The sequence below is a fragment of the Pelophylax lessonae genome, assembly GCF_965119305.1.
Source record: "Pelophylax lessonae genome assembly, chromosome: 2".
Classification (NCBI taxonomy): Eukaryota; Metazoa; Chordata; class Amphibia; order Anura; family Ranidae; genus Pelophylax; species Pelophylax lessonae.
In genome coordinates, this window is record NC_138769.1 from 647,461,320 (window position 1) to 647,471,159 (window position 9,840).

Consider the following 9,840-nt stretch of genomic DNA (forward strand, 5'->3'; position numbering starts at 1 on the left):
CTGAGAACGGCGTCATTGCCACTGGCCATGTTGGTGGAGTACTCAAAACAGCGCAACAAGGCACACAGGTCTCGCATGGAGGCCCAGTTATTGGTGGTGAAGTGGTGCTGTTCCGCAGAGCGACTCACGCGTGCGTGCTGCAGCTGAAACTCCACTATGGCCTGCTGCTGCTCGCACAGTCTTTCCAGCATGTGCAAGGTGGAGTTCCACCTTGTGGGCACGTCACATATGAGGCGGTGAGCGGGAAGGCCGAAGTTACGCTGCAGCGCTGCCAGGCGAGCAGCAGCAGGGTGAGAACGCCGAAAGTGCGCACAAACGGCCCGCACTTTCTGCAGCAGCTCTGACATATCGGGGTAGTTTTTAAGGAACCTCTGCACCACCAAATTCAGCACATGCGCCAGGCAAGGGATGTGCGTCAAACCGGCTAGGCCCAGAGCTGCTATGAGATTTCGCCCGTTATCGCACACCACCAGGCCGGGCTTGAGGCTCGCTGGCAGCAACCACTCATTTGTCTGCTGTTCCATGCTCCTCCACAACTCCTGCGCGGTGTGTGGTTTGTCCCCCAAACAGGCAAGTTGTAAAACTGCCTGCTGTCGTTTACCCCTGGCCGTGCTGAAGTTGGTGGTGAAGGTGTTACGCTGTCCGGATGAGGAGGCGGTAGAGGATGAGGAAGCGGAGTAGGAGGAGTTAGGAACAGGAGGCAAACTGAAGCGCCCTGCAATCCTCGGTGGTGGAAGGACATGCGCCAAATTGCTATCCGCCTCAGGCCCATCCGCCACTGCATTTACCCAGTGTGCCGTTAGGGAGATATAACGCCCCTGACCGTGCTTACTGGTCCACGTATCCGTAGTTAGGTGGACCTTGGCACAGATGGCGTTGCGCAGTGCACACCTGATATTTTCCCCCACTTGGTTGTGCAGGGAAGGGATGGCTTGCCTGGAAAAGTAGTGGCGGCTGGGCACGACGTACTGTGGGACAGCCACCGACATAAGGTTTTTAAAACTGTGCGTCTCCACCAGACGGAATGACAGCATTTCAAAGGCCAATAATTTTGAAATGCTGGCATTCAGGGCCAGGGATCGCGGGTGGGTAGGGGGGTACTTCCTCTTCCTCTCAAGTGTTTGGGAGATGGAAAGCTGAACGCTTCCACGGGACATTGTGGAGATGGTTGTTGGTGACCCAGGTGGTGGTGTTGCTGACAGATCGTCTGTTTGCGGGGTGGCAGGTGCCGGTATCACTACAGATGTGGCTGGAGCGGCCGAGACTGCAGCAGAAGAGGAAGCAGGATGAGCCAGAGACGTTTCTTGGTTTTGAAGGTGTGTACTCCACTGCAGCTCGTGCTTTGCACTTAGATGCCTGATCATGCAGGTTGTGCTCAGGTTGAGAAGGTTTATGCCTCGCTTCAAGCTCTGATTGCACAGGGTGCAAACCACTCGTGTCCTGTCATCAGCACATTTTCTAAAGAACTTCCACGCTAGAGAACTCCTTTGAGCTGACTTTGGTGCGCTCGTTCCCTTGCTGCGTTGGGCAGTAGCGGGCGTAGTGTCTAGGGCACGGCCGCTCCGCTTCTGCACCCTGCTCCCTCTTCTGCTGTGCTGGTGGCTCTGTGCGACCACCGCCTCTTCCTCCAAACTACTCAGGTCACCTGCATGACGTTCATTCCATGTGGGGTCGAGGACCTCATCGTCCTCCACATCATCTTCCACCCAGTCTTCACCCCTGCCCTCCTTGTCGGTCTCCACAATGCTGAACGCCGCAGCAGTTGGCACCTGCGTTTCGTCATCATCGGAGACGTGCTGCGATGATCCTTGCATGTACTCATCTTGAGAAATAAGTGGTTGGGCATCGCTGCACTCAATCTCTTCCACTTCTGGGGCAGGGCTAGGTGGATGGCCCTGGGAAACCCTGCTGACAGAGTCCTCAAAAAGAATAAGAGACTGCTGTATGGCTTGGGGCTCAGACTGCTGGCCTGATTTGCAAGGGGGTGAGGTGAAAGACGGTTGGACATTGGCTGCAGGTGCCAACTCTGACCTTTCTGCAGTAGACTGGGTGGGAGACAATGTGAAGGAACTGGAGGCACTGTCAGCAGCAAACCAATCTACTATCGCCTCAACTTGTTCTGGCCTCATCACTTCTAGGGGCGTTTGATGCCCTACCAAATACTGATGCAGGTTCTGTCGCCTACTCACACTTGAGGAAGGTGTTTCACTTGTGCGTGTAGCTGGCACAGATCGACCACGTCCTCTCCTTGCAACAGGAGCTCTACCAGCAGCACCACGACCCAGGCCACGGCCCTTATTTGACGGTCTCCTCATATTTCTGTAATTTAAGATCTTGCCCTAGAAAGGTTTTTATTGAATAGCGGAATAGGAAATATGATCCAAAAAAGTGTATGTATCTCGCACGTACAAAACCACACTAGGCCCCAATTACTATTGTTTCTACCCCTAAAAGGATGGATGAGGAGTAGGAGGAGTATGGAACAGACAGCACCCTCAAATCTTCAGAAGTATGAGATGAACCCCAAAAACTTGGAAAGGTGGATCTCACACGTACCGACACAGACTATCCCGCAATTCAATTGATCCTCAAAGGTTTTTATTGAATAGCGGAATAGGAAATATGATCAAAAAAAGTGTATGTATCTCGCACGTACACAACCACACTAGGCCCCAATTACTATTGTTTGTACCCCTAAAAGGATGGATGAGGAGTAGGAGGAGGAGTATGGAACAGGCAGCACCCTCAAATCTTCAGAAGTATGAGATGAACCCCAAAAACTTGGAAAGGTGGATCTCACACGTACCGACACAGACTATCCCGCAATTCAATTGATCCTCAAAGGTTTTTATTGAATAGCGGAATAGGAAATATGATCAAAAAAAGTGTATGTATCTCGCACGTACACAACCACACTAGGCCCCAATTACTATTGTTTGTACCCCTAAAAGGATGGTTGAGCAGTAGGAGCAGGAGTATGGAACAGGCAGCACCCTCAAATCTTCAGAAGTATGAGATGAACCCCAACAACTTGGAAAGGTGGATCTCACACGTACCGACACAGACTATCTCGCAATTGAATTGATCCCCAAAGGTTTTAATTGAATAGCCGAATAGAAAATATGATCAAAAAGAAAGTGTATGTATCTCGCACGTACACCACCACACTAGGCCCCAACTACTATTGTTTGTACCCCTAAAAGGATGGTTGAGCAGTAGGAGGAGGAGTATGGAACAGGCAGCACCCTCAAATCTTCAGAAGTATGAGATGAACCCCAAAAACTTGGAAAGGTGGATCTCTCTCACACGTACCAACACAGACTATCCCCCAATTTAACTGATCCCCAAAGGTTTTTGATTAAATAGCGGAATAGAAAATATGATCCAAAAAAAGTGTATGTATATCACACGTACACAACCACACTGGGCCCCAATTACTATTGTTTGTACCCCTAAAAGGCTAGGAGTAGGGGGAGTATGGAACAGGCAGCACCCTCAAACCTTCAGAAGTATGAGATGAACCCCAACAACTTGGAAAGGTGGATCTCTCTCACACGTACCAACACAGACTATCCCCCAATTTAACTGATCCCCAAAGGTTTTTGATTAAATAGCGGAATAGAAAATATGATCCAAAAAAAGTGTATGTATATCACACGTACACAACCACACTAGGCCCCAATTACTATTGTTTGTACCCCTAAAAGGCTAGGAGTAGGGGGAGTATGGAACAGGCAGCACCCTCAAACCTTCAGAAGTATGAGATGAACCCCAACAACTTGGAAAGGTGGATCTCTCTCACACGTACCAACACAGACTATCCCCCAATTTAACTGATCCCCAAAGGTTTTTGATTAAATAGCGGAATAGAAAATATGATCCAAAAAAAGTGTATGTATATCACACGTACACAACCACACTGGGCCCCAATTACTATTGTTTGTACCCCTAAAAGGCTAGGAGTAGGGGGAGTATGGAACAGGCAGCACCCTCAAACCTTCAGAAGTATGAGATGAACCCCAACAACTTGGAAAGGTGGATCTCTCTCACACGTACCAACACAGACTATCCCCCAATTTAACTGATCCCCAAAGGTTTTTGATTAAATAGCGGAATAGAAAATATGATCCAAAAAAAGTGTATGTATATCACACGTACACAACCACACTAGGCCCCAATTACTATTGTTTGTACCCCTAAAAGGCTAGATGAGGAGTAGGGGGAGTATGGAACAGGCAGCACCCTCAAACCTTCAGAAGTATGAGATGAACCCCAACAACTTGGAAAGGTGGATCTCTCTCACACGTACCAACACAGACTATCCCCCAATTTAACTGATCCCCAAAGGTTTTTGATTAAATAGCGGAATAGAAAATATGATCCAAAAAAAGTGTATGTATATCACACGTACACAACCACACTAGGCCCCAATTACTATTGTTTGTACCCCTAAAAGGCTAGATGAGGAGTAGGGGGAGTATGGAACAGGCAGCACCCTCAAACCTTCAGAAGTATGAGATGAACCCCAACAACTTGGAAAGGTGGATCTCTCTCACACGTACCAACACAGACTATCCCCCAATTTAACTGATCCCCAAAGGTTTTTGATTAAATAGCGGAATAGAAAATATGATCCAAAAAAAGTGTATGTATATCACACGTACACAACCACACTAGGCCCCAATTACTATTGTTTGTACCCCTAAAAGGCTAGATGAGGAGTAGGGGGAGTATGGAACAGGCAGCACCCTCAAACCTTCAGAAGTATGAGATGAACCCCAACAACTTGGAAAGGTGGATCTCTCTCACACGTACCAACACAGACTATCCCCCAATTTAACTGATCCCCAAAGGTTTTTGATTAAATAGCGGAATAGAAAATATGATCCAAAAAAAGTGTATGTATATCACACGTACACAACCACACTAGGCCCCAATTACTATTGTTTGTACCCCTAAAAGGCTAGATGAGGAGTAGGGGGAGTATGGAACAGGCAGCACCCTCAAACCTTCAGAAGTATGAGATGAACCCCAACAACTTGGAAAGGTGGATCTCTCTCACACGTACCAACACAGACTATCCCCCAATTTAACTGATCCCCAAAGGTTTTTGATTAAATAGCGGAATAGAAAATATGATCCAAAAAAAGTGTATGTATATCACACGTACACAACCACACTAGGCCCCAATTACTATTGTTTGTACCCCTAAAAGGCTAGATGAGGAGTAGGGGGGGTATGGAACAGGCAGCACCCTCAAACCTTCAGAAGTATGAGATGAACCCCAACAACTTGGAAAGGTGGATCTCTCTCACACGTACCAACACAGACTATCCCCCAATTTAACTGATCCCCAAAGGTTTTTGATTAAATAGCGGAATAGAAAATATGATCCAAAAAAAGTGTATGTATATCACACGTACACAACCACACTAGGCCCCAATTACTATTGTTTGTACCCCTAAAAGGCTAGATGAGGAGTAGGGGGGGTATGGAACAGGCAGCACCCTCAAACCTTCAGAAGTATGAGATGAACCCCAACAACTTGGAAAGGTGGATCTCTCTCACACGTACCAACACAGACTATCCCCCAATTTAACTGATCCCCAAAGGTTTTTGATTAAATAGCGGAATAGAAAATATGATCCAAAAAAAGTGTATGTATATCACACGTACACAACCACACTAGGCCCCAATTACTATTGTTTGTACCCCTAAAAGGCTAGATGAGGAGTAGGGGGAGTATGGAACAGGCAGCACCCTCAAACCTTCAGAAGTATGAGATGAACCCCAACAACTTGGAAAGGTGGATCTCTCTCACACGTACCAACACAGACTATCCCCCAATTTAACTGATCCCCAAAGGTTTTTGATTAAATAGCGGAATAGAAAATATGATCCAAAAAAAGTGTATGTATATCACACGTACACAACCACACTAGGCCCCAATTACTATTGTTTGTACCCCTAAAAGGCTAGATGAGGAGTAGGGGGAGTATGGAACAGGCAGCACCCTCAAACCTTCAGAAGTATGAGATGAACCCCAACAACTTGGAAAGGTGGATCTCTCTCACACGTACCAACACAGACTATCCCCCAATTTAACTGATCCCCAAAGGTTTTTGATTAAATAGCGGAATAGAAAATATGATCCAAAAAAAGTGTATGTATATCACACGTACACAACCACACTAGGCCCCAATTACTATTGTTTGTACCCCTAAAAGGCTAGATGAGGAGTAGGGGGGGTATGGAACAGGCAGCACCCTCAAACCTTCAGAAGTATGAGATGAACCCCAACAACTTGGAAAGGTGGATCTCTCTCACACGTACCAACACAGACTATCCCCCAATTTAACTGATCCCCAAAGGTTTTTGATTAAATAGCGGAATAGAAAATATGATCCAAAAAAAGTGTATGTATATCACACGTACACAACCACACTAGGCCCCAATTACTATTGTTTGTACCCCTAAAAGGCTAGATGAGGAGTAGGGGGGGTATGGAACAGGCAGCACCCTCAAACCTTCAGAAGTATGAGATGAACCCCAACAACTTGGAAAGGTGGATCTCTCTCACACGTACCAACACAGACTATCCCCCAATTTAACTGATCCCCAAAGGTTTTTGATTAAATAGCGGAATAGAAAATATGATCCAAAAAAAGTGTATGTATATCACACGTACACAACCACACTGGGCCCCAATTACTATTGTTTGTACCCCTAAAAGGCTAGATGAGGAGTAGGGGGAGTATGGAACAGGCAGCACCCTCAAACCTTCAGAAGTATGAGATGAACCCCAACAACTTGGAAAGGTGGATCTCTCTCACACGTACCAACACAGACTATCCCCCAATTTAACTGATCCCCAAAGGTTTTTGATTAAATAGCGGAATAGAAAATATGATCCAAAAAAAGTGTATGTATATCACACGTACACAACCACACTAGGCCCCAATTACTATTGTTTGTACCCCTAAAAGGCTAGGAGTAGGGGGAGTATGGAACAGGCAGCACCCTCAAACCTTCAGAAGTATGAGATGAACCCCAACAACTTGGAAAGGTGGATCTCTCTCACACGTACCAACACAGACTATCCCCCAATTTAACTGATCCCCAAAGGTTTTTGATTAAATAGCGGAATAGAAAATATGATCCAAAAAAAGTGTATGTATATCACACGTACACAACCACACTAGGCCCCAATTACTATTGTTTGTACCCCTAAAAGGCTAGATGAGGAGTAGGGGGAGTATGGAACAGGCAGCACCCTCAAATCTTCAGAAGTATGAGATTGTGTTCACTGTACCCCACAAAGATTGAGTTCACTGCACCCCACAATGATTGTGTTCACTGCACCCCACAAAGATTGTGTTCACTGCACCTCACAAAGATTGTGTTCACTGTACCCCCCAAAGATTGTGTTCACTGCACCCCACAAAGATTCTGTTCACTGTACCCCACAAAGATTGTGTTCACTGCACCCTAAAAGGATGTTGTTCACTGCACCCCACAAAGATTGTGTTCACTGCACCCTAAAAGGATGTTGTTCACTGCACCCCAAAAAGATTGTGTTCACTGTACCCCCCCAAAGATTGTGTTCACTGCACCCCACAAAGATTGTGTTCACTGCACCCCAAAAAGATTGTGTTCACTGTACCCCCCAAAGATTGTGTTCACTGCACCCCAAAAAGATTGTGTTCACTGTACCCCCCAAAGATTGTGTTCACTGCACCCCACAAAGATTCTGTTCACTGTACCCCACAAAGATTGTGTTCACTGCACCCCAAAATGATTGTGTTCACTGTACCCCCCCAAAGATTGTGTTCACTGCACCCCACAAAGATTCTGTTCACTGCACCCCACAAAGGATTTTGTTCACTGCACCCCAAAAAGATTGTGTTCACTGCACCCCAAAAAGGATTTTGATCACTGCACCCCAAAAAGGATGTTGTTCACTGCACCCCAAAAATGATTTTGTTCACTCCACCCCAAAAAGATTGTGTTCACTGCACCCCACAAAGATTGTGTTCACTGCACCCCAAAAAGATTGTGTTCACTGTACCCCCCAAAGATTGTGTTCACTGCACCCCACAAAGATTCTGTTCACTGTACCCCACAAAGATTGTGTTCACTGCACCCCAAAAAGATTGTGTTCACTGCACCCCAAAAAGGATGTTGTTCACTGCACCCCAAAAAGGATGTTGTTCACTCCACCCCAAAAAGATTGTGTTCACTGCACCCCACAAAGATTGTGTTCACTGCACCCCAAAAAGATTGTGTTCACTGCACCCCAAAAATGATTTTGTTCACTGCACCCCAAAAAGGATTTTGTTCACTGCACCCCAAAAAGGATGCTGTTCACTCCACCCCAAAAAGATTGTGTTCACTGCACCCCAAAAAGATTGTGTTCACTGCACCCCACAAAGGATTTTGTTCACTGCACCCCAAAAAGATTGTGTTCACTGCACCCCAAAAAGGATGTTGTTCACTGCACCCCAAAAAGGATTTTGTTCACTGCACCCCAAAAAGATTGTGTTCACTGCACCCCACAAAGGATTTTGTTCACTGCACCCCACAAAGATTGTGTTCACTGCACACCAAAAAGGATTGTGTTCACTGCACCCCAAAAAGATTTTGTTCACTGCACCCCAAAAAGATTGTGTTCACTGCAGCCCAAAAAGATTGTGTTCACTGCAGCCCAAAAAGATTGTGTTCACTGCAGCCCAAAAAGATTGTGTTCACTGCAGCTCACACACAGAAAAATGGATGTGGATCACTGACACCTGCCTATCTCCAATCCCACACCACACAGCAATATCGATTGTAGTTTGTAGAACACAGTTTCCCTAAAATTCAGCAGACTCTGTCCCTAACAGGATTGAGAAGAGATCGTAGATCAGGATTGAGTGCAGATTCACCCCACCCCCCACACAGCAATATCGATTGTAGTTTGTAGAAGACACTGACCCTATAATTCAGCAGACTCTATCCCTAAAATGCCTACAACTCGCCCTGCCTAAACACTCCGACCTGTCCCTCAATTCTATCCGGACACAAATGGTTTTTTCCTGCCTATCTTTCCCTAATCAGCAGCCAGCACATTGATGTGTGCTCTGTCCCTTAGCTAAGCAGCAGAATGACGCTGCTGCGGCGGCTGCCTCGAACTTATAAAGACTTGGTCACATGCTTCAGACGGCCAATCACAGCTACTAAGACATTTGCAGGCATGGCTGGGATGGCTTAAGGCACACCAGTTAAACGATTGTTGATTGGCTGTTGAAAGCCCGCCATGAAAAGAGCGCCAAAGCATGCAAAACCCGGAAATAAAACGACCGAACACGGATTTTTACCCGAACATACAGTAAAGTGTCCGTGTCCGTGTTCGGGTAAAAAAAATCCAATTATTCGGTACGAACACGAATAATACAGTCCGTGTTCGCTCAACACTACTTATATGCAAGTTATTGCCATAAAAAGTGTATGGGGACCCGGGTACTACCCTGAGGGACATGGATCAATGCAAAACCCCCGCACACCCCCACAATCACAGTTCAGGGTTGTCGGGAAGAGGCCCTTGTCCCCATCAAATGGGGACAAGGTACTTTGGGGGCACCGCAGTCGCGCAATGCATTATGGGGGTGCTCATCGGTGGGCGAACTTTCCGCCGAGTGCCCTGGGTGTTTGTGTGTACGGCGAACACACAAACACCCTATGTTCGAGTCGAACTTACGTTCGACTCAAACATCAAGCCCATCTCTAATCTTTGACTGTTTACTTTTCAAAAAAGGGTCATTTGGGGGGGGGGGGGGTATTTGTACTGTCCTGGCATTTTAG